Here is a 27,379-nt window from a genome sequence, read left to right on the forward strand (position 1 = left end):
TTGTATGCATATATGCATAACCCATAGACACAGACAATAGGATGGTGAAGGCCTGGGGTGGGGGTTGGGGTGGGCTAGAAGGGGTCATTGGAGGAAAAGGGGGACATATGTAATATTTTCAACAATAAAGATTTATAAAAATAAAAATAAAACAAAGAGGAGGCCTCTATGGAAAGGGCACATGACAAGAAACACATGTACTTGGATTAAGAAAGGTTTGGAAGAATGAAACAACTTTTTTAAAATATATTTTTATTGATTTCAGAGAGAAAGAGGGAGAGATAGATAGAAACATTAATGATGAGAGAGAATCATTGATTGGCTGCCTCCTGCAAGCTCCCCACTGATGATCGAGCTCACAACCTGGGCATGTGTTCAGAATTGAACCTGGGACCTTTCAGTTCACAGGCTGATGCTCCAACCACTGGGCAAAACCAGCTAGGGCACATTTAGCAACTTTTAAAATATGTAATAAAAATATACATAATTACCAAACAGAGATCACATATACTTTAAATTTTATTAGTTTTCTCTATAACATTTATACATCTAAAGCATCAATTTGTAACAGTTAAAATTCACACATGCATTGACATAACTATAAACCTTATTAATTTACTAGAGGCCTGATGCACAAAATTCATGCATGGGTAGGGTCCCTAGGCCTGGCTGGCAATCAAGGCCGATCTATGGGGGGACTGGCGGGGTGATGGGGGGGGGTGGAGGAGCACTGCTCCCACCCGCCTTGGCTGGCCTGGGGCCTGCGGACTGGGGGCAGCTCCTGTGTTGAGAGTCTGCCCCCTGGTGGTCAGTGCACATCATAGCAACTGGTCGTTCCACCAGTCATTCCACTGTTCAGTCGATTTGCATATTAGGCTTTTATTATATAGGATTCCTGGGTTACAAAAAAGCAAGTACAAATTACACAAATCAAACTTACACATATAATACATATTCTTAATAATAAGTAAAAATAGGCAGTAAATAAATACTTTTTGTATTTACACGTCCAGTGTTAAATCTTTACAAAATATGTTACTGTTTCTTTGATTATTGCACTCCCAAGCTGTTTCAGGTCGAGGATGAACAGCCAGAAGTGTGGGTTTTAGATAAAAGGATCCTTCCTATTTAGGCTTCAGGCTCTGCTCAACACAGAAGGGAGCTCAGAAATAAGAGAGATAAATCTCTCCCATCATCCTCTTCTCTCTCAGACACAAGTGGAGGCTCTAAACCCAATGGCGCCTTATGAAAGCTATGTTTGAGAGCAGAGTCTTATGCTGGCTGATCTTTCTTTTTTGCAAAAATGGGAGACATTGTTTACAATCTTCCTGTTTAGAGGCAATAAGTAATTTTTCCTACCTAACATATGAGAGCCATTTTACATAATCTTTTCCAACTTTTCTTAGAGCACCCTCCAGGGATCAACAATTCAGGTTAGCTGGTGAGTTTTTGCTTTTTGTTATTTTCTTTTCAGATGGGCTGGCCTTGATAGCTTAGCTCCTAGCTAGTTCCAGCAGGCCCTGGGGTAACACAGGTTGTGCATGTTGGGGCTCCTCCATGAAGAGACAGTGAAAGAAAGCACTGACGCTGATGTGTGATTACGGTATGTACCTTTTACTAGCACTGCTTCAGTTTTCCATGTGGGAATTCCTCCAGGAAAAAACTTTCAGCATTGAACTTACATTCTCATCTAGTTCTCAGGTCTGGGATGGAAGGGGAAGGGGATTAATTTTTCATATGAATTAAAGATGACTTTAACAATATGTTTCTTTACAAGGTTAATAAACAGGAAAAGGCAAGTGATCAAGATGTAACCATAATTATTACTAGATTTATTTCAGACTGCTACTTAAATCTACAAGACACTATCATTACAGGCTATCCTCTTTAATGTCAACATCAATTTAAAATTACTCGGGATTTTACAATAAGCGGTCTAAGCTTATTAAAATTTGAAATGACATCATAAAAGTAGTGACATATTTTTACCATTCAATAATGATAAAAATAGTAAGATTAAAGTACCTACTTGTCTCAAGCTATTGTTTGCATAGCTACTAACGGCAAAAACAAAACACCACATAGTAGACCAATAATTATAAATGTAAAATTAATTTCAGATTAAAAGTAAAGATCAAATTATGAAGGAAGTCTGTGGTGTTGTGCTGAGTGCTGATTGGAATAAGATACAAGTAATTTCTAAAGACTAGCTGAATATTCATTATTGCCCAGTAATAGTAAATGCACATTAATTCACTCAACACTGTATGTTTTGACATATCACTGCTTTTCTTAATTTGTTAAGCAGCCAAATCACAAAAAGTTTCCAATAGTGTAATTTTATTCTACTCCCTTAATTTACTAATTTATAAACACATTCAAATAAAGTTTACCTGAAACTTCAAAATTATGTAAAGATAAACATCTCAAATTGCTTATTGGGTCAAATATTTCAGTTCTTATTTTCCATGGCTTAATCACAATCTTTTGCTGTTGAAAAATATATTTATCGCATCAATGGAATACACACAATATCTAAATTCATATATAAAACAGGAAAAAGGTAAAACTATAATATGTTCATATAAATAGCTATGTATCAATGGCAAAAGCTTGGATTTTGAAGGCAATGATTTAAGCTTTGGCTCTGTGATTGTAGACGAGCTTAAAAATAGCTCAGGACCAGAACACCTGATTCTGAAGCCCAGTTCTGCCACTTACTTGGGAAACTAACTTGGTCTTTCTGGTTCCTGATTTGATTATCTATAAAAATGAGAATATTGCAACAACAACAAAAAATAACATACCTAGGAATAAATTTAACCAAGGAGGTAAAGATCATGTACTCAGAAAATTTCAGGACACTAAAAAAAGAGATAGAGGAAGACATAAACAAATGGAAGAATATACCATGTTCATGGATTGGTAGAATCAACATCATTAAAATGTCCATACTACCCAAAACAGTCTATAGATTCAATGCAATGCCCATTAAAATACCAACACCATATTTCACAGACCTAGAACAAACTTTCCAAAAATTCATATGGAATAAAAAAGACCCCAAATAGCTGCAACAATCTTGAGAAAGAACAAAGTAGAAGGGTCACAATACCAGATATCAAGCTATACTACAAAGCCACTGTTCTCAAAACTGCTTGGTACTGGCACAAGAACAGCCATATAGACCAATGGATAAAAACAGAGAACCGAGAAATTGACCCAAACCACTATGCTTAATTAATATTTAACAAAGGAGGCAAGAACATACAATGGAGTCAAGACAGTCTCTTCAATAAGTGGTGCTGGGAAAATTGGAAAGATACATGCAAAAAAAATGAAACTAGACGACCAACTTACACCATACACAAAAATAAACTCAAAATGAATAAAGCACTTAAACGTAAGACAGGAAACCATAAAAATCTTAGAAGCCAGCAAAATCTCAGACATATGCCGAAGCAGTATCTTCACCAATACAGCTCCTAGGGCAATTGAAACTAATGAAAAAATAAACAAATGGGACTACATCAAAATAAAAAGCTTCTGCACAGCAAAAGAAACCATCAACAAAACAATAAGAAAGCCCACTGCATAGGAGAACATATTTGCCAATGTTATCTCCAATAAGGGTTTAATCTCCAACATTTATAAGGAACTAATACAACTTAACAAAAGGAAGATAATCCAATCAAAAAATGGGCAAAGGGCCTAAATAGACACTTTTCAAAAGAGGACATACAGAAGGCCAAGAGACATATGAAAACATGCTCACAGTCACTAATGATCGGAGAGATGCAAATCAAAACAACAATGAGGTACCATCTCACACCTGTCAGAATGGCTATCATCAACAAATCAACAAATGACAAGTGCTGGTGAGGATGCAGAGAAAAAGGAACCCTTGTGCACTGCTGGTGGGAATGCAGACTGGCGCAGCCACTGTGGAAAACAGTATGGAGTTTCCTCAAAAAATTAAAAGTGGAACTTCCATTTGACCCAGTGATCCCACTTCTAGGAATATATCCCAAGAAACCAGAAACATCAATCAGAAAGGATATATGTACCCCTCTGTTCATAGCAGCACAATTTACCATAGCTAAGATTTGGAAACAGCCTAAGTCCTCATCAGCAGACCAGTGGATTAGAAAACTGTTCTACATCTACCACTGGAATACTACGCTGTTATAAAAAAGAAGGAATTCTTACCATTTGCAAAAGCATGGATGGAACTGGAGAGCATTATGCTAAGTGAAATAAGCCAGTCAGAGAAAAATAAATATCATATGATCTCATTCATTTGGGATATAATGAACAACATAAACTAATGAACAAAAATAGATACAAAGATAGAGGAGCATCAAACAGACTGTCAGTTTTCAGTGGGAAGGTTGGGAGGAGCGGGGGGTTAAGAAATCAACCAAAGGACTTGTATGCATTCATATAAGCATAATCAATAGACACAGACACTAGGGGGATGAGGGCATGTGCTGGGTGCTGGGGGTGGATGGGTAGAGGTCAATGGGGGGAAAAGGAGACATACGTAATACTATATGTAATACTTTAAACAATAAAAAAGTTAAAATGAGAATAATTACAGTGAGTACCTTATAGGGTTATTGTGAGTTAAAATTGCTTAATCTACATTAAGCACTTTGCAAGGTCACAGTGAGTATTTTTATTTATTATCACCTGGCCAGAGGAGTTCCTCTCTAAGCATGTCTTTGGGTGAGGATTTTTTTTAAAGTGTTGTTGTTATCATGATTATTAATATCTGACTGAATCTTTTCAAAGTTATTGAACCTCATCACATCTATTTCTTCATTCTTAAAATCAGATAATAGTCTCACTTCATAAAGGTGTGTTGAGGATGGAAAGATGTAAGTCAGGTCAAACCCTTGGCAAATCCAGGAAATGTAGGCAGTGCTCAGGAGACACTGGTAATTTTCAGCAGCTGGCTTTGAGGATTTCTCCATTCTCTAGGAGAAGGACTACAGTGAATTCTCTTGAAGCAGGACTCTAGCCGATCTTCTGATCATCTCTAACTCTCTTCTCCACCTACATAGGGGAGGGATAACAAGCTAGAAGGAACCAAACTACTCTGCAAAATATAAGCAGATGTATCTGATAGAACCCCTCCAGTAAGAGCAGCCTCTAAAAAGATAGATATACCTAGTTTTATCCTGTTTCACTGATTTCCAATGCTCTGGCCCTGATACCTTGTAAAAACACAGTATTTATGATTACAATTATAAAAGATAGAGTAGCAATATTCAAATTATGAAGACACTGGGGGACAATATCCATCCTGTCGAGGGTTGGTTCTTCCTTACTTCATCTCCAACACAACTTTTCATGAGCTATTGTGTCAGCATTTCTATAATGGCATAACTTAATATGTGATCTTGACATAGCCCCTGAAGACTCCATCTTGAAGAATGTTATATCTCCAGTGCCACGTCCTTGGTTGTAGAAAATTGGTATCATTCATTTTAAAACCAAACTAGATTCAGCCAGAATCCAGAAACATATACAAAACAGCCTTCATTAGTTGGATTTAGCTGTGCTTTCCAACTCAGACAAAGTGTGAGATGGACCAGAAAGAAAAGATTAGATGTGCTCTTTAGTCTCCAAATTCTTCCACCTCTCCTCCCCAGCTCATATGACAAAGGTCCTTAAAATTAGGGTGCTGACGCGCTCATCCTCTCGGTCCCCTTCCCAGGATCCCATCAGATTCTTCTTGCTCTCCTAACACATGTCCTGTGGGCCATTATGCTCAGTCTCCACCTTAAATTGCACCTCCAATCTCTGCTTCTGTTATCCAATCCTTGGTGTGAACTGAGCCTAAGAAAAGCACCAGATAGAAGGGAAGAAAAACAAAAAGATCATCATGCCATATTTTTTAAAAATATACTCGATTCATCTTGATTCTCTTTGAAAGTAAACAAATAATTTGGATAAAATTAGCAACTCTTTCTTCATGGAGTGAAAAATAAGCTATTGATTTTTCCAGGTAAAAATTCTACTATTTGATTTTTATTGTTCTGCTAGTTTTTTTTGTTTTTGTTTTTGTTTTTGAGTTGCCTTTTATTTATTTTTTTAAATTTTGTTTTATTGCTTAAAGTATTACAAAGAGTAGTATATATGTCTTCTCCCCACCCTTGACCTTCCCCCAGCCTCTCCTACCCCCCAGTATCTTGTGTCCGTTGGTTATGTTTATATGCATGCATACAAGTTCTTCGGTTGATCTCTTACCTCCCCCCCTCAACCCTCCCCGGCCTTCCCGCTGTAGTTTGACAGTCTGTTCGATGCTGCTCTGCCTCTGTATCTATTTTTGTTCATCAGTTTATAATGGTTCTGCTAGTTTTATTTATGTGCTCAAACATCACAAAGTTTCATTTTACCTGATTAGAAGTACAGTGTGACATTTTACTGGATGCTGATAGATTTGGTCTGACATCTTGATTTAAGGTATTTTTCAACCTACCTATGGACTATTTTCAAAATAAATCTACTTTGCAGTGAAAACAAAACAATAGAATTGTGAAAACTTACTAAAAATCTTAGTATACTAGTATGCATTGAACCTAAAGCTTACTGAGGGACTTTGAATACAAGTGATAAGGGAAATGGTGGACCAATGGACAGAAATTGAGAAATAATGAATATGAATTTGTATTCAGAGGAAAATATTAATTTTTATTTTAGAGACTAAATTTGAGTTGATGGCAGGGTATTCTAGGATAGGACATTAGAGATGCAATTATTGTGTGAGAAAAATGTTAAGGTTGTAAATGAACATTTGGGAATGATGAAATAGTAATTGCTCTATTTCTGAAAAGACTTTTCATAATAGACTACTAAGTTACACATCAGATATATTATTCTCAGTAATGTTTATAATGTTTACCAATCAGAGGTGAGTGTTAGAAATATCTCCTCATTTTATTACATTTTGATTCACCAGGGGTTCAAAGAGGAACAAAGAGGAATCTATATATATAAAAGCCAGTGACAAAAATGCCAGAACGACCGGAATGACCGGAACGACCGGTTGCTATGACGCCCACTGCAGCCAGCAAATGGGCCTGATCAGGGGATGGGGCAAGCAAGCCAACCTCCCACAGCCCTTCCCTCCAGCTGGCCTGGCCCTGATCAGCCTCTCTCACCCCCATCGAGGGCGGTGCAGCCAGCCAACCCCTCCTCCAATAGTTCTTCCCCCTGGTCGACCCCCACCACCCCAATCAGCCCACAGCCCATCCCCCTGGTCAGCCCCACCCCTGATTGCCCCCTACCCCAATAGGGGACAGGGCCATCTGGTCAACCTCCTGCAGCTCCTCCCCCACCCAGCCCCAGCCCAGATCGGCCCCCTCACCCCAGTCAGCAGAGGGGCTGGCCAGCCCACTGCCCACAGCCCCTCCCCATGCCTGGCCCCACCCCTGATCAGCCCCCACCACTCCATTAGCCCATGACCCCTCCCCCCAGCCATCTCCACCCCTGATCTGCGCCCCCCCCCAATCGGGGTGGGGTTGGCTGGCCAACCTCCCACAGCCCCTCCCCCAGCCGCTGACCCCTGATCAGCTCCCACATCCCATTCGGGGGTGGGGCCCACCAGCCAATCACCCACGGCCCCTCCCCCAAGCTGGCCCAGCCAGTCCCCACCCATGCATGAATTCGTGCACTGGGCTTCTAGTCTATATAATAAAAGCCTAAGCAACCGTTATGGCAAAAATACCAGAACGACCAGTCGTTTTGATGCACACTGACCACCAGGGAGCAGACGCTCAAAGCAGGATCTGCCCCCTAGTGGTCAGTGTGCTCCCACAGGGGGAGTGCTGCTCAGCCAGAAGCCAGGAACATAGCTGGAGAGCACAGCTGCCACAGGGGGTGCCTCTCCTGACTCTGCGGCAGCGCTACCAAGCAGCAGCAGCAGGCGCAGGTGAGCGCAAGTGGCACAGCACCTGGCCCTGATTCGGGCTCCTACAGCTTGGCGCACTGCTACATCCCCTAAGGGGTCCTGAACTGCAAGAGGGATGTCCAACTGCTGGCTTAGGCCCAATCCTGGTGCTATTCTCTGTAGAAGACAGTCAGTCTGAACAACTCAGTGACTCAGGGAAGCGTAGGGCTCAGGGTGAGCCTGCCTTATTGCTTGACTCACCCACTCTATGGTGTTCATAGGACAGACCTTGGTGGCCCAGTTTGTGCATGTGCAACAGTTGCTGAAGCTCAAGCAGCAGGCTGTGCAGCAGCAGAATGCGATCTACCCATAAACTGGCAGGCAGACATCCCCTGCAGGGTCCCAGGCTGTGAAAGGGCTCAGGCTGGGCTGAGGGACCCCCAACACAGTGCACGAATTTCATGCACCAGGCCTCTAGTCACAAAATAAGTGCTCCTACATTTCTGGGCCTGAGACTAGTTTCCAACTTGTCAGTCTCTGGAATTCTGCACATCTAGTACAAAACCATTTGCTGATGGTTCAGGTGAAAGTAGGTCATACAGCATATGCCTCAGAAGGTCATCGTGCTCACTTAGTCTCTGGATGGCTCTTTATTTTGCTTTTGCTTTTTTATGTTTTACTTTCTCTTGGTGCTGCTACATAATTCACCATTAACTAGATATCATTTTATGCCCAAGGCATGATCAAACTTCATAGCTAGCTAATCTGACTTCTGTACTTAGTTTTCACAAAACTCAGGGATGCTCTGGACCCAAGACCTTGGTAAATGCAAGATCCTTATTGGTCACCAAGAATTATTCAAGGAGGAATAAAAATGTAGCTTAACTTCACAGTCAGTGTTCAGACTAAAGACAGAAAGAAAAATTAAGATAAATGGGGAGAGGGTAGAACTACCATTAAACTGAAAGGCATTAGTTTTTTACTGACTTGTTTCTCTTTTTTTACGTCAAGAATAAAACAAGTCATATTTTGATATTATGCATTTACAAAAACATATTTCTGAGTTTTCATATTTTAAGAGAAATTTTAAAATAAAATTCCAGCTATGAAAAATTACATGTCCTCTTTCCCACATAATTTAAAAAGATATTATGGGTCTCCAAGTTAATATTCTCACTTAAATGACCTGGCAAAATGATCTTTAATGATGAATTACACAATTTAACAAGCTTAAAAATATTTCAATTCCTTTGTTTCAAGTTATTTTTATTAAAATCTTACTATGAAAATTAAGCTTTTCTTGATTGTTATTCATTATTTTAATTCAATGGCTCTTAAACCCTAATGTGCCAAAAACACACAACAACAACAACAACAACAAAAAACACCTAGAGATATTCCTAAATCCTTAAAGAGCCTTATACAATGAGTCTGGGCAAAAGTTCAGAAACCTAAATTTTCCACAAGCATAACAAGTAATTCTAAGGCATGCAATCTTCAAACAACCACTTGAAAAGTTGGTCTAAATGGTTCTAGAGATCTTTAAAAACCAGCATGAATGATATAACACCATGGTATTATTCACATTGAGGGAGCTACTGGGAGCCATTCTTTAAAAGTAGTCAAAGCATGTCTTCATAAAAAGAAACAAATTTTCTAAAAATTTTGTACAGATCCTTATACCAAATAATATATGGTGTATGATATATATATATTTAACTTAAAGACTTTTAATTGGGGACTCCTTGCACTCATATAAGTTTTATGTTAATAATATTCATAAAGAAATAAACGTTTGTGGTAGAGTTCTTAAGTTGTAGTACTATATAATATCAAACAAAACAAAACAGAGTTGCTAATACTGCCCATCAAAAGATAATAAACACTACTCAAGAGCTGAAATTCTTTGAGAAAAGCTGAGGTGGTGTGGGATTGGGGGTATTGAGTTGGAGAGGAGAGAAGCCAGGAGTCATGAAATAGTAATTGTCAATAGTAAAATAGTAAATATTAATAGTAAAAGAACTCTCTTCTTCCCATACCCCTTCCTATACTCTCCTCTCTGTAAAACTGTAATTCTTTCTGGGAAATCTTACAAGGTACTAATTAAAGAGGAGTCTTGGGCCTTCTTTGGTACTGAAAACTGATGTATAAAAGATAAGCCATCTACCTGGAATGAATATTTAGGAATCAATTTTAAGAACTGTTAAGTACAAACAATATTTTTTATGTCAGGACTAGTGGCCTGGTGCAAGAAATTCTTGCACATTAAAAGGAAATTAATTAGAGGAAATATTTTAATATTGCTAGTAAAATGAATATGAAAATCTCCCTCCTGTCAGAGACTGGGGGGCGCCATGAGACCTAGAGTCAAGTCCCCGCCCACCACCTGCATGCACTTCAAAAATGCAGGAGACCCAGACCCGGCCGGCCCCACCCATGTCAAGCCCCTCCGGGTGGGTGTTGCACAGCCTCAGGTTCCCCAGCCCAGTGCTGGGTCAGGGCGCAGCCTCAGGGCCCCCAGCCAGGTGCCGGGGTGGGGGGCACAGCCTGAGGTTCCCCTGTCAAGCACTGCCAGGCGGGGGGCGTGGCCTGAGGTCCCCCAGTGCAGCCTGAGGTCCCTCGCCCTGGCCAGGTGCCATGCAGTCTCAGGTCCCTGCTGTTCAGTCATGACATTATGGCATCCTGGCTAATTTGCATATCCCTCTATTATATAGATAGCTTTATGTTGGAAGGCAATTGTTCTGGGCACTTTCTCCAAGCAAACATGACAAAAGTCTTAAATGGTTTATATGTAGTTTTACTGTGAACAATATTAATCTCATAAAACTGTTGTTGTTTCAATCAAATGCAAGAAAATACTGCATGAAACTAAATTACCAAGAAAATCAATTAGCAATAAACAGACAGCATATTTGTATTATAATTCATAGTTTAAATAATCAAATGTTCTTCCATAAGCGTTAGCTTATTTCCCCAAAAGGGTTGACATGGCATTTTGTCTTGTATTTGAAAGCTATCTTTTGCTGTTAATTTGCATTAAGCAAACAACAAAAAGACAAGAAAATCAAAGGAAGTACCCCCCTATAGTTCTCCCACACTATCTTGAGCTGTGTGAGCAAGCAGTTAAAACATGCAAATCCAGTTTGGAGGAAATTCGACATCTCTATTATAGATGAAAGGTAAACAAAGCAGATGAAGGATTAGTGCAATTCCAAATTTAAGATATTGCTCTCAGTGACTTATAATAAAGTGGTGTTGCATACGGTGCCATGTTTTAGATGACATTTCAATTGTACGAGCAATTTGCATTCTATCTGACATTAAATAACGTTCTTAGTATTATGAATTCCGGCAGCATCCTCATCTTCACAGCATAAAGATATGAACTATGAGGCACATCTTAATGAAGGAGTAAGTTTTCCTGTCAATCTGAAATGTGAGACAAGGCAGTACCTGGGCTCAACCTCCAGCAACATTATTGTGAGTTGCCCATTCCTGGCATAGTACAAATCTTCAGCTAAGGCATTCTTCTTATTAAATAAAGATCTATCACTGAACACATGTATCTGTAATATCACTACAATCCAAAGAAAATTAAAAGACAGATTATGTCCAGGATATTACATGCACCACCACAGAGCACTGCTAGAATCTGGTATGGTCTTGTTGCTAAGATACCTGGCTAATGCCCCGGAAACGAGCCCCTCTTACTAATCTAGTACAATCCATGCATGCTTCCACATATTTTGGCAGGAGAAAGTAGGAGTCCACTGACAATGGTTTGGGATCTTACTAGCCAGTGTTCCTGAATTTATACATTTTTTATCTCTTCCTGGTAAGCTTGAACAATCTTAAGGAAATAAGAAATGTAACACTCTGTTAATGGCATTTGGTTGCTTTATGCCATTTAAAACAAGTAAGATTACTTTTCATCCTTCTGCATAGTCAATAAAAGTTGCTTAAAAAGGTAATTATTTAAGTGCCTTTGGTTGCAAAATTGTGCTCCTCAAAATGATTTCCCTTAATCTTTGTGATTTATGTTGTTATATGCATATAAATGACTCACTGCATTTTCTATATATAGGTCTTTCTTCAAGGAGAATGCAATATACCAGTGTCCCTGGGTGCATACTGAATAAGAAATCAGGACACTAAAACGAAATACTTCTATCAGGAATTACTTACAAACCTATGATGCACAAAGCTGGTTTGCAGTGCTAATGTTTCCAAAGATTAATAGCTGTTTTTATGCATGACAATAATGCATAAAATGCCAAATAAAAAATAAATATTTTGAGGCTTCCCCTGTATAGAATGCACATGTCCTTTCCACCTCCAGGTGTCTTTTTTTTATTCTTTGAAATAGTCTATGTCTGTTAAAACAAACTAAGCAAAGATTTCTACTAAGAAATCAAACATTTTTTTTAATGTAAGTGTGTTCTTACTCTGTAGTGCAATATGATCTTCAGAGCATCCGTGCTGGTAGTTCCATTGAGCTCAAGTTATGATAACAATAACTTTTGCAGATGTTCATAGCTGTCACATATTATTCACTAAAATGTCAGAAGATGTGATAAAAAGTTAAACCAGAAAAATTATTCTAAAGTAATTGGTTCAAGTCAAGAAGGCAAGGGAAGGTCAAACATTAATCCCTACCCATAAACAGTGAATGAGCCATAGAGAAATCACAGCCATATTGATTTTTTTACGAGGAAACCATTGTATACCCTATTGGTGGACACACAGATAAAGTGGATGCTTATATATCTACTGGTGTGCAAATTTATAGTTGCATATCAAAAGTGCTCAGTGATTTAAACATGTTTTTATTCTTTTCAGATTTACTGGGGGGTTTTTTAACTCAGATTTGCTTGCTTATCAATAGAAACTTTGCCCATCTTTGGAAATAATATAGCATACTCTGATTACATTAGGTTTACGTTTTTAACACTGTTTTGTATTTTTCACTCCATGGAGTCACAAGGTCATATAGAAAAGTTATTTGACCAGAAACCATGGGGACTTCACAGATTTAGAATTCCATTTGCGATGTTAGGACAATAGCTCATCATGGAATCCTGACTTTATTAGTGATAAAAACAAATGTCACAACTATCAATATGTCCCGGAGAGCATCTAAAAACTGTATACACACATTTAGTGTCTTATTCATTTGCTTCCAGATTTTGAGCCCCTTGGGATATCGTTGCAATGAAAATTATTTCTAAATTACTGCCTAAGAGCAGTACACAAGGGTAACTGAATTATAAAACAGGAGCTTGTCCATGACAAAGAAGAAATAAATCAATAACAGGTGCAAGTATCTCAGAGACTGTTACTTCAACATAAATTGTCCCTGTAAGAAGGACAGAAAAATGTTTTTACAAACCTTTTACTTTTTTCAATTCTCACTGGAATCCCATGTCAGAAGAGAAAATGGCTGTTTGCTTAGAATAAAGTGTCTTAGCCATCCACGTGGACCTGTCAGTAATGGCCAAGGATGGGGCCGATCAATATCCATCTTCTTCATTCCTGAAGTAATAACTTTCAATAGGAAAATCTATTTACTTTTACTTACCTTTATTTTATTTCATTTTGCTTTAAAGAAGTCCATTCCAGAGGGAGGGTTTACCTTGCAAACAGCAGTTAACAAACTGATGATTTAACTAAGGACTCCAGGCCGGGAAAGCGTCACCATCGCTATACCTGTGTGTTAATGTTAAGAAGAAACATATTTTATTTTGGATTCCAAATTTGTTTACAGTCAGTGGAAGCCTTGTAAGGCTCATGGCTGCTTATCTGGAAAGTATATCAACCAGGTCAATCAGGAACAAGGGTCACCCATATCCGTAGTTAGGGCTTCTTGAATTCTTTACATTCCATTTGCTGAAGACACTCTTATATTCCTGTGCTGTATGATAAGGAAGATGTCAGTGGATGAGTAGTTAAAAAGAAAACCTCAAACTCTTCTTTGGAATGGCCTGTAGTTTCATAAATTGTGTAAAAACTATAGTAAAAAAGGCCATTCGTGCTCCATCCAGGTCTACAACAGAGAGGGAGCACGTAAGAACCACAATACCTACAGTAAACCATTTCCCAATGTTTGAAACACGTTCTCTTCTCTTTATGTCTTCTAGCTCCCTGCCATCCCTGTAACTGTTTTGTAATTATGATATATTTTTATTTCTATTGAGCTAGAATTGAGTTAAAAGTTATGGCTTTTTGTTTTCCAAACACATTTGTTTTGCAGATTGTCTTTTTCAAGGAGATGAAATTTGATATTTGAAATATCGGACATAATATCAGTCATTTAATAATGTTTAATGACAATTGTTATCAATGACTTCATTGAGTGATTTTTTTATCCTAATAGTTTTTATTTTTTTAAACTTTAATTAAAAGCAACTTCATTGCAATATATATAAAATTATTCTAATTGTCTTTATAGAACTCTGGAATCAACATCATGAAAAATATTTTTAATCAACATTTAGACAACATGTTTTCCTTAATTCCTCTACAACACAAAAACAAAAATATTTTTCATACACACATATATATACATAGTGATTTCAAACCAACGATGAATGTTCTATAACCATTTTAAACTAGAAATAGTGGCTCAAAAACATTGCTATTAATACCAATAGCAACTTAAACTTTTAAAATAACACAAGTGAATTAAATAGCAACCTGAGACTGCTCTGTGAGTTTTTAAATTGATAATTGGTAATTAATTTTAAACCAAGAGGAGTAATAAAAACTCATTTCTGAATTCCAGGTTCATACATAAATCTCAGAACACTCACTGTGTATATTTGTTACTAAGAAAGGAGATCCCTGGTATTAAACCCCTGTTTAAATCAACTGCAAGATGGGAAATAAATTAGAGGCAGTACTCTCCTTAGAATTTCTAAGAAAACATATATTAACACAGGTGTAATATAGCAAGAGAATTAATTGCAAATAAAGTAAAATATACAGAATGATAAGACTAAATTACATTTCACTTCTAATCTCTGAGCATTCATTATTCAGAGAATATCTGCAAAGAAAAGAGCGCATGCATGCTTCACTCATTTTATATTGGCACCAGACATAGAGGACCATGTTTTAAGGGACAGTGATCAGGCTGTCACTTTGACGAACTTCTCTGTCAGCGTTTTCATGTGTGTGCATGTGTACCAGGAAAATAATACACAAGAAAGCTTTGTATATTGTTGAAACACAAAGGACAGATATCCCATTTAAGTAGGGCCCCCAGTAAATCGAAAGAAAGCCATTGACAATTTTATTAAAAAATAGTTTCACTTGTTAAAAGGCACCAAGGGATTAGAAAAAAATAGCCACGGTCTTAAAGGTTTTAGAAAGCTTTTTGTTGTTGTTCTCAGTGATAGTAATTTTTATTCATTGGTTTGTACTTGCATGGTATTTTGTTGTGGAACTTTGTCCATTATTTCATATCCTATTTATTGACATGATACTAGAGATACTGTATCCAAAAAAGTAATTACATTTATTTTAATTACAATGTATAAAACTACATAACAGAATTAAGTATATGTACTTTTAAAAAGTCTTTTTATAGGATTAGTACTCTAAGTAAAAATAGGTATTATTTAAAATATAAACAAATATTTAAAAAAACATATAATATTTAAGATACAAGTTTAAATCTCAAATTTAAGGCAAATTAGTGCCGCTATTTATCCTTATAACTATACTCATTTTAACATTCTAATTAAAATTTAGTGTCTGCAAATGCAGTTGTGTTGCCACTAAGTATTCAATACGTGCTCATTGAATAAGTGAAAAGGAGAAGGGAACTGTGCAGGTCATATTTTCAGCTCTGAGGCCTAAAAAAAGGCAAATGCATTCCTCTCACCTGCTCACTGGGTTGTATAATATTAGAACTCTTAAAAGCTTGAATACTTTGCATAATTACATGATTAAAAAGAAACTCAGTACCAATTTGTTAAATGCATTGCTTTTGTGAGTTATCTTTTCTATTTCTTGTGATGTAGAGTTCAAGTAGGAAGAGTGCACCAGACTGAGCCATGCAGGAGGAGGCAAGACAAAGAGACTCAGGCCACCACTTCAGCACACACTGTACAAAATGCAGATTCAGAAAATTATGTTTTATATGGACAAATCACATTAACATGTCCTGAGTATAGAATGAATATAATGCAGAAAACTTCAAATCACCATTCTTTTCTAAATGATATCCTAATAAAACACTGTATCTTTTAAAATAGACATTAAAAAGAACATTCAGGGGAGTCTAGAAAGCTGTACCTATTATAAAGCCATGGACCTTGAGAACATTAGGCTAAGTGAAACAAGTCAGAGAAAGCTAAAAACCATATGATTTCACTCATATGTGGGATATAAAACTGAAACTCGTGGACACAGATAGCAGTGAGGTGGTTTGCCAAAGGGAAGGGGTGAAAGGGGCCTAATATATAGTGACTGAAGGTGATTTGACTTTGGGGGGTAAGCACACAGTGCAATATACTGATCTTGTATCATTGAAATGTACACTTAAGACCTATATGATGTTAACAACCAATGGCACCCCAATAAAGTTAATAAAAAATTCAAAAATATCTGAAACTAAAAAATTAAAAATAAAGCCATAGAGCCCAGAGAAGAAACTCAATAGTTATTTCTCATATATTTGTTCCATATATTCATATATGTATTAGTGTGTGTACAATTATTGATAGGTGCTTGCAAATGTGTATATGTGCATCTGTGTCTATCTGCCTGTCAGTGTGTATCACAGTTACACCACTAACTAGAGACACGTGCAATCCCAGACAAACATCTCTCCCACTAGGTCATTCTATTTATTTCCTCCCGATTCTTTATTTGAAAAAGTGAACATCTGCATGATTTCATGCCCATCTTTTAAATCTCAACAAAAGGCCTGGCCGTCACTAAGCATTCCAGGCCCGAGTCATAGGATCAGATCATAGAGTCGTAGAGGCAGGAACACATGGGCACAAAGGCAGCTTGGCTTGGTCAGATCTCACCAGGCACTGCCACATGTTATTAGTTGTCTTGTTTTTATTTTATTTTTTACTCAACAGATTTACCTCATCTCTGTTTTAGAAACCTCTCAAGCTTTACACCTGAGTTCTCTCAACTCGGAACCCCAAATGAAGAAAATGGGTTGATATACCCACTCAAAGTTGTTCAATAATTGATTAAAGCTTTGGCACTGCAAAAGTAATAGAGTTGCAACAATAGATTTGCTAATCTGTGTGAAGTAGTTGCACACATATGCCTCCTTTTATTTTACATGATTTAGCAGTAGTAGGGGCCTAAATATCATGGTCCTTGATGTTCATCTTAATCACAACTTTCCATCACTTTGTGCTTTAGCTTGATTTATACGTATCTATAAAAATGCTGTGTCTCTAAGTGTGTGCATTTAATTTCTGAATTCTTAAATTCACTAGTGTCAATGACTTTTTTTACACACACACACACAAATGCAATTCTACCTCATTGAAAGTCATAGATAAAGACAATTTCAGCAATGTAATACTGCCAGCAAATGATGGGATACAGTACAAGAATAGCTACGTTAGTCTTCCCTTCTCACACGCAGAAGCTCAAAAAATGCTGTTGGACACAGCGCTTTATTCGAAGAGGTTTCACACATGCATTTTTAATCAGGATTATATTTCACAGAGATCTGTCACCGCTCACAAGAGCAGCCGGCCGGTCCTCCTTGAAATGTATCAGCTCTCAGTCACAGCCCTGAACTAGTTTTTCTTTGTACAAATCTGGACTTGGCGATCCACAAGGAGGGGTTTTTTCTTAAAAGGAAAAAAAAATAATCCCTTAGAATTGCTTAGGACCCCCCTCCACATTGTTTTTAGTTCAAACATACAACTGCTTTAACATAGAACCATCTTCTAAGTCGCTCTCTCCGCCAAGCTAACAGTCTAAACACTGGGGCTTTAAGATATTTGCTAAACCTAGAAGATCTAGTAAGTGGGTATTTCAAATTCGATTATTTACATAAATTTCGGGGTTGAATTAATCCTACATGTTTCTTCTATTCTTAATATATAATTGTATTGCTCTATTCCCTCCTATAGTAATTAAAATGGCATAAGGAAAACATAATGAAAAGGTTTATATGGATATCTTTCTCCAATGTGCTTCAAATATTGGGCATATTGTATAATCATACTATAAAAGGATGTTCTTATCTAAGTGTATAAAATATCCTACAGAAGTTTACAAATACAGAGGAACAACTCAAATGTGTGTATACATCCCTAACAGTGCCTGAGCTAACAAATGGGTATAAAAACCAGCAGAGAACATTAAAGGTCAGAGTTGCTATTGAAATATATGTATATTTTAAGATTATATGTATTTACTTTCAAAAGTCTATTTGAGAATGCCTATATTTTGAAACTTTTAGTTTATTTATGACAACAGAAATTATCTTTCAAATATTCAGAATAATACAAAAACAGATTTTTTAAAGCTTAAGTTTGCATATAGCATGTTTAATGTCTAATAAATACCAAATCTCTGTTAAAACACGCCCAACACATTACATATCTAGTAACTAGACCTTGTCTCAAAACACATTTCAAAGCACGTGTAGTGGAAAATTGTTTAGTAATAAAAGTCGCTAAAATTTGTGAAAATGCAAGAGTAAAGCCAGTTTAAAATCTGTCTGTTGGGAACTACTGTATATCAGTATATATCTAGAAAAATAGGTCAATAGCCATAGCACAGGAATTTTACATTAAGTAACCATACCTATATGTTGTCAAGCGACTGGTCATAAAAAGCACGGAATAAAAGGGCATTTGAAATTGGATAGTTCTGAAAATACCACAGATGATTTCTTGTATTCTCTGACAGTTAAGAACAAAAAGACTTTCAGACAAAGACGTTAGACACTCCCTGTGATATCTGACTTCTACAAATTTGAGACATAACATTACCAAAGATCTGGAACCACCCCCCAAAAAGTCAATATAAAGCCATTTGCTTGATTCTCAGTTGTTGCGTGCTCATAAAGTTACCATATTGCTCTGTTATCATAAACAACATACATTTTAACATATATCAAAGCATTTAAAAACCCAGAGCTTACATCTACAAAACTGAAATAAAGAAAGGCAGCCTGCAATATTACACAGTGTCCTTTCAGAAACAATACATTTTTAATAGTTAAGATTTTGTTCTATTTTAACAAAATCAGAAGGTTTGAAGAATAAATTTCAAAATTATATTGCATCTAATTAGTGACACAAATACCAATAACTCAAAATTTTCAGGAGCTTAAAAGATAAAATTGTCTTTCAGATCCAAATTGTTGCCTAGTTTAAGTACAAGGGAAGAGAGGGTATTAAAGCAATCATACTTTTTATCCATTGCTTTAGCGTTTAGTTAACAAGGAATCTGTGGCTTTAGAGTTGCTTAGCCAACAGCCAGTATAGCACATTTATATTCCCCAAATGGTTTCATGTTTCCAATGTGAAATTTTAAAGGGTATTAGTTTAAAATATTTATCTCTTTATTTAGGAAAATCTCTCTGTAGTCACACACCCACAAAAGCACTTTATAAATGACTTTATCCTCAGTAAACGTTAGTGTTTACTGAGGATAAAGAATAGCAGCAATAAATTAAAATAATCTAAAATTTGACATTAAAAAACAAATTTCTCACAACCCAAAAGAGTGTTTTTATAGAAGATTGATCAATATTGCAGAGTGGTACTCTTTTTTTTTCTCAAAAAGTACAAATTTAAACTTCCTGGATCCTTTTGAAATCTGAAAGATGTTAATTCCTGTATGTTTATAATTGTGCTTGTTTTTGGATATATAAGATGATTTTTAAAGTGGATAATAAGCATATCAACTTATCATACACACATTTTCCTGCTATCATAAAAAGAGCTATAAGTTTGAAGCCAAAATGTTTGTATTTGAGTCTTTCTTTAATAACTTGTGCTCAATTCCCAAAATCTGCACCTCCTCATCTGAAAAGTGGGAATTATTTCTGTCTCACTTCACCTGTCTCACAAGTTTGTAAGAATGAGAGGGAATTGTTATCACAGTGATCAGAACATATTTTATGTTTCTGGAGAACATGGGCCCCATATTTAATACATTCAGTCTCAAAGGAATGAGGTCAGTGTCTCTCAATTGTATTTTCCTATAATTTTTTAAACAAGTGTCACCAGAAAAGGTCTCATTTATATTTTCATCTTTCCATCCTTTTTACTAGAGTTGAAGATCGTTAGGGGCAGTGACTTTGTCTTTTTCATCACTGTATCCCTAGCACCTGCATCTGTACCTGGCACATTAAAGATGCTCCAATATCTATTGCTGGTCTAATTATATAAAAGCTGTATGTTCAAATAAATATATAGGAATAGAGGGCCTGCCACCTTCTCCCAGCAGTCTCTAAGCTCCATTTGCCATTAATCTGTCAGGGGTAAGTGATATAACCATCTGATTCCGTCAAAATGACTCAACTAAGCCTTTATGTTCATAAGTAGTTTTCCAGTTACAAGGGGTTTTTCCATAGCCTACAAGACACAATACTCTCAATAGCATGCATATAGAGTATTTTTTTTCTGTTTATGCAAGACACAGCTGATGTAATTGCTCACAACCAAGGCCAGCCTCACCATTGCAAATCTCCCTGTTTCACTGTTTTTCCCACTTGTTTCTGTAATTGTGCCTTCCTCTCCTACATCATGATTTCCCCCACTCTATTGGAACATTCCCACCAGCATCTAAATCTTTTGATCCTTCATCAGCTGCTATCATGACTCCATTTCTCTCCTCCTCTTTCCAGTAAATGTACTCTGAATAATTATCTATTCACTCTACCTACTTCCTATCTTTCCACTTTTTTCTTTTCTTAAATATTATTTATTGTTGAAAGTATTATATATGTCCCCTTTTCCCCCTCATTAACCCCCTCCAGTCCCCCCTGCCCCCTCTCACCCCAGGCCTTCAGCACCCTATTGTCTGTGTCCATGTGTTATGCATATATGCACACAAGGTCTTTGGTTGATTACCTCCCACCCATCTTTCCATTTTTTTCTTAAACCAACTTCAGTCAAGCTTTCAACTTTACCAATCCACTGAGACCACTTTCATCAAAGTCACCGATGATGTCCATATTCACAAATCCAATGGCATCCAGTTAGATTGTTCTTTATTTGGCTGTCAGGAAATCACTGGTGACACCTTCTCGACCTCCATATATGGACACTGCTCTTCCCATTCTCTAACTGCTAGAGTAAGCCAGACACTGTTCTTCAGCCTCTTCTCTTCTGTTTGCTTCTGTCTCCTGCTTCCTAGGTGGTCAATTGCAATCACTGGACTTTAAATACCAACAATAAGTTAGTGAATCCCATATTCACATCTCCTGCTCTACCTTTCCTCTGAACTCCAGACTTATATACCTCAAGTAGCATGTTTACTAGGCACCTCAAACTTAATATAGTAAATACAACTCCCCCGCAAAAAAACTGCTCTTTCTGTGGTATTTTGTGCCATAGTAAATGAAACCAGGGGTCTGCCAATTACTCTGGAAAACAAGGTTTGTTCTAAAGAAACAAACCTTGACTTCTTTTTTGCGTATCTCACAGTTAGTCCATCAGCAAATGCTATCAGCTCCATCTTCAAATTATAACCAGCATCTAATTATGTCTCTTCAGACCTATCTCTACCTCCTTATCAAAAGCATCTTTCATCTCTTGATTGGATTACTAGGATAGCTTCCTAACTGGTCATTTGGCTTCTACTCTTGCATCCCTATGGTTTATCAGTATTTATATTTAGAACCCAGATGGAATTATATTACTTATAGAAACCATTAAATGGCTTTCCATCACACAAAATAAAAACCTAAGGCCCAGTTTCCTATATCATCTGCCCCCAGATTCCTAATTTTATTTCCTATTGTGTTCCCTATATCTCACTGGGCTTCTGCTCTTCTTCAAGGCTGCTGATCAGATTCTTGCTTACAGGTCTTTATATTTACTTTCCATCTACTTGGAATACTCTTTACCAGATATTCTTATGGCATGATCCCTCAATTCATTCCTTCTTAGCTCAAAGCCATTATTAATTATTCATTTTCTGATACCAGAATATAAACTTCAAGAAGGCAAGAATTATTTTTTTTCTGTGTGTATCCCTAACACATCTCTCAGTTCCTGGCCAAAAAAAAAAATTATGGTCTCCAGATTTTTGGAAGGATGGAAGGAAAGAAGGAAGGAAAAGAGGAAGAAAAAGGAGAGAGGAAGGGGGAGGGAGGACTGAAAAAAGGGAGGAAGGAAAAGAGTGAAGAACTAGAGAGGGAGAGGAAAATTAAGATGATTTAAAGGCTGATTTTTTTCAGCTATATAATTCCAAAGATAACCCTAATATACCCCAAAATAGGTAGCATTGAAGATAAACTAAATGGCTGAACTAGATGGCTTACAAGTAGGAAACAGCATTAATTTTCTCCTCAACCCCACCCTCACCCCCCATTGTCTTCAAAATGCTCTTTCAAATCTCACCTGGACTGCATTTCTTACTGTCCAGGCATTTCCATATAAAACAATAGTCATTTTGGAGATTAAGACTCATTTCATTAAAAGCTGTTTTTAAATGACAATAAAACAAGCAAGAAAAAAAAGACTCATTTCAGATGTTTTAAATTTTAAAAGAATTAAACTTAAAACTTTAACATCCAATCCCAATCATCTCCCCTCCCCCAGCTCAGACCTAAGCAGCGGCTCTGAGAAAACAGCAGCTATGTTTTTGCATTACCTTGCTGTCCCTACTTTTTACTTAAGAGTTTTCCTGGGCTTGGCAAGAGGTGGGGGGAGGGGGGGACTTTTAAGAAAGTGAAGACAAAGTATTTTCACTTAGTTGGTACAGCTTGTCATCCTTTCTTGCCTAATACTGGCCAGCACAGCCATGGCGGTTACCTAAAAGCTGGTCTTCCAAGAAACACATTTGAATTGAAGTTCTCAGTAACATTGAAGTATATCTTGTAAAGGTGCAGAAAAGTGACTGTGGGATTGAAAGCCCAAAGATTAAGGAGATGGCTTCAATCAGCTATTCTTGGAAGTACATTGTAGACTAACATAAAAGAAATAAAAGTACTCAAGCTATATTTGAGGTTATGCCTCATTAATAGCACATTAGCATCATCAAAGCATATAATAAAAAATGTGTAAAATAATTTATCTTCTGTTTTTAAATCACATTTAAATTAATAATGGGAAGAAAAAGTTTAAGGGTAGATCTAAGTTGAGTAAATCACTCATCACTCATGTGATCTATGTATATAAAAGCCTGATATGCAAATTGTTCCCTCAGGAGTTCACCCTGGAGTTTGATCGCTTGCTGTAATGTGTGCTGACCACCAGGGGGCAGTGTGGAATGAAGGAAGGCCCCGATCAGCCCTGATCATCTGCCAGGCCTAGGGACCCTACCCATGCACGAATTTTGTACACCAGGCCTCTAGTATATAAATAATATTATGAAGTGAATTAAAATAGGCTTGGAGTATAAACTAGAAACCTATGGAGGGACAGCAAAATGTCTGATTTAATACAAGGTAACTAAGGAGAATATATGTGTTGCAGGAATTGAAATTAGATCACTACTCACTCAACAATCCCCAATTATTGAGTGTTTCGTGTTAATTCAATTATCATCATACTAAATTGTCAGTTAAAGCATAGAAACTATGGCAGGGCTATCTGCAGTGGTTAGACATTATGGGAACTTTATGTCCATACTACCCAAAGCAATCTATAAATTCAATGCAATCCCCATAAAATTACCAATGGCATATTTCACAGATCTAGCACGAACGTTCCAAAAATTCATCTGGAATAAAAAAAAGACCTCGAATAGCTGCAGCAATCCTGAGAAAGAAGAACAAAGTAGGTGGGATCTCAATACCAGATATCAAGCTGTATTACACAGCCACTGTTCTTAAAACAGCTTGGTACTGGCACAAGAACAGACATATAGATCAATGGAATAGAATAGAGAACCCAGAAATCAAACCCAAACCACTATGCCCAATTAATATTCAACAAAGGAGGCAAGAGCATACAATGGAGTCAAGACAGTCTCTTCAATAAATGGTGTTGGGAAAATTGGACAGATACATGCAAAAAGATGAAACTAGACCACCAACTCACACCATACACAAAAATAAACTCAAAATGGATAAAAGACTTAAACGTAAGACGGGAAACCATAAAAGTACTAGAGGAATCCACAGGCAGCGAAATCGCAAACATATGCTGAAGTAATTTCTTCTCTGATACTGCTCCTAGGGCAATGGAAACTAAAGAGAAAATAAACAAATGGGACTACATCAAAATAAAAAGCTTTTGCACAGCAAAAGAAACTATCAATGAAACAACAAGAAAGCCCATTGCATGGGAGAACATATTTGCCAACGATATCACCGGTAAGGGTTTAATCTCCAATATTTACAGGGAACTCATGCAATTTAACAATAGGAAGATAAACAATCCAATCAAAAAATGGGCAAAGGACCTAGATAGACACTTTTCGAAAGAGGACATACAGAAGGCCGAAAGACATATGAAAACATGCACAAAGTCACTAATTATATGAGAGATGCAAATTAAAATGACAATGCGGTATCATCTCACACCTGTCAGAATGGCTATCATCAACAAATCAACAAAGGACAAGAGCTGGAGAGGATGTGGTGAAAAAGGAATCCTTCTGCACTGGTGGTGGGAATGCAGACTGGTGCAGCCACTGTGGAGAACAGTATGGAGTTTCCTCAAAAAACTAAAAATGGAACTCCCATTTGACCCAATGATCCCACTTCTAGGAATATATCCCAAGAAACCAGAAACACAAATCAGAAAGGATATATGCACTCCTATGTTCATAGCAGCACAATTCACCATAGCTAAGATTTGGAAACAGCCTAAGTGCCCATCAGCAGATGAGTGGGTTAGAAAATTGTGGTACATCTACACAATGGAATACTATGCTGCGGTAAAAAAGAAGGAACTCTTGCCATTTGCAACAGCATGGATGGAACTGGAGAGCATTATGCTAAGTGAAATAAGCCAGTCAGAGAAAGATAAATACCGCATGATCTCACTCATTTGTGGAATATAGAGAACAACATAGACTGATGAACAGGGACAGATCCAAAGACAGAGAAACAGCGATCAGACTATCAATCCCCAGAGGGAAAGTAGGGGAGGGTGGGGGTAAGGGGAAGAGATCAACCAAAGGACTTGTATGCATGCATATAAGCCAAACCAATGGACATGGACAACAGGGGGATGAGAGCATGAGTGGGGGGGGGGGAGGTTGGGGGTTAATGGGGGGGATGAGGACACACTTGTAATACCTTAACCAATAAAGAAATTAAAGATTAAAAAAAAGAAAAAAAATATTTTAATTGAAATTTTAAAATAGCTAAACAATAAGTTGACCAAGACAATTATTTCACATACCAAAGCAGCATATGATTGAAAGACAACTCCAAGATACATGATCTCTGTTACAGTTAGTGCTCAGATGCCAGCTGAGGCTGACTGCATTAATGACTGCTTTTTAAGGATGAAAGTAAATATGATCAATAATTTTATACTCTAGGTTAGCATGTGGTGAAAATTGTAAAGTTCAATAGATTGTTTCCCACTCACTAAAGAATAAGCTTAAATTCTTTATTTTTCTTTTACAAACTTCCACAGCCTGCCAAGCTTCCCAGTCTTTTATTTTTGCCCGTAACTTATTTGTTTGAACTGAATACTTGGCCTCTCTCTCTCTCTCTCTCTCTCTCTCTCTCTCTATTTTTACTCTGTGCTTTTCTATTCAATGTTGCCTCTCTCAAGAATCACGTTCTTTCTATATATCCTATCAGAATTCATATCACCCTTTCAGTTTAAGTTTGAAAATAATTTTTTTCTCTATAAGCATGCAATTGCCCTTTTCTTAACATGCATATCATTTGTGTCATCCATTTTCTCCAAACACTTACTGTTTTTTATTATAATCTTTTGTGAACATATTTATTGATTAAAAAGTAAGGCCTAGACATAAAGTGTTATCACATTTCCCACAATATCCACAGAATCATGAATGTGTGTGCAAGTGTATGTCTATGTGCATGTGTATTTCTATTCATTTAGACAACATATATTGATTATGCTTCTATCTGGCCCTGAGCCAGTCCCTTCAGTAGGCTACTGGGACAGGAGAAAAGTCGTTGAAAAAAAATTGACACAGTTCTTAGCCTTAGGTAATGAGGGATATAGACAAATGGGCAACTAATGTTCAGTGAAAATAATGTGATGCAAGGAGTTATAAGGGACTGAATGGGAGAAACAATTTACACACACTTGAAGAAGCAGAGGAAGCAATAGGGCAGAGAAATTAGAAAACAGGTTGGAGACAACAAGCAAAGTGAAGAAGAAATAAATAATTCCATACAGAGGGAAGTGCAAATGAGCAGGCTCGGGCAAAAGAGAGTCTGTGCCACTCCAAGATTGGAATGTGTGCAGCGTGGCCAGAACAAAGGGGAGTGGAGGATGAAGGAGGGCTAAGGATGCCATGAAGTAAGAAGGAAGTATTCCAGGACAGATAAAACGGTCACTGGTATCACATGCTGCCAAGACAACAACAAGAAAGAGATGGAGAAGTGTTGATTGGATTTAGCATAGAGGCCTTGGTAACTGGCTAAGCAGTTTTAGTGGTGTGGTGGCCCCAACATCAAATCATAATGGGTCAGGGGGAAAAGCAAAGAATAAGAAAGAAAAATGAGAGCATCAATAATGCTTTCGTTAAGTTGGACCATTAACGGGAAGAGAGAAGTAAAGGAAATGTTAGAGGAGAAAGTTATATTAGAAAAGACAAGGAAGATTTGAGCATGGTAAAAACCTGTAGGGTAAGAACCAATAAGAAGAAGATATTGATGATCCAAGAAATACAGATAATTAATAAATCAAGGACACTTAGAGATTGGGAGAAATGCAATCAATGGCACAGATGAAAGGAGAGCCCTGGTTGGGAGGAAGTGGGTAGTGTCACTTTCATTTTAAGAAAAGGGAAGAAAGAAAGAATGAATGTAAATCCACATAAATGTCTACCTTGGCTGGAAGTTGAAGAAAGTGTATATTCTTTACATGATCACTACTTTAATGTTTTCGGTCTCATTTTTTCAGAGAAAGTATTGCATTCCATTCCAAGGCTGGTAGTGAGTAGACCCAGAACATTCTGATGCCTTTCCATTTGAGCTAAAAAGAACAAGTAAGGAGTGAGCCAAATTACATCTAGTCAAAGACTGGGCAAAGCAATTGCAATACAAAGCCTGCCCGGTATCACTCCAGAGAGATCTCACATGTCATTGAATATGAGCCTTAAGACAACTTAGCAAACTACATTAAGTTTTTCCATCCAGGGATTGGCTGGAGT

The sequence above is a fragment of the Myotis lucifugus genome, unplaced genomic scaffold (genome assembly GCF_000147115.1).
Source record: "Myotis lucifugus unplaced genomic scaffold, Myoluc2.0 scaffold_217, whole genome shotgun sequence".
Classification (NCBI taxonomy): Eukaryota; Metazoa; Chordata; class Mammalia; order Chiroptera; family Vespertilionidae; genus Myotis; species Myotis lucifugus.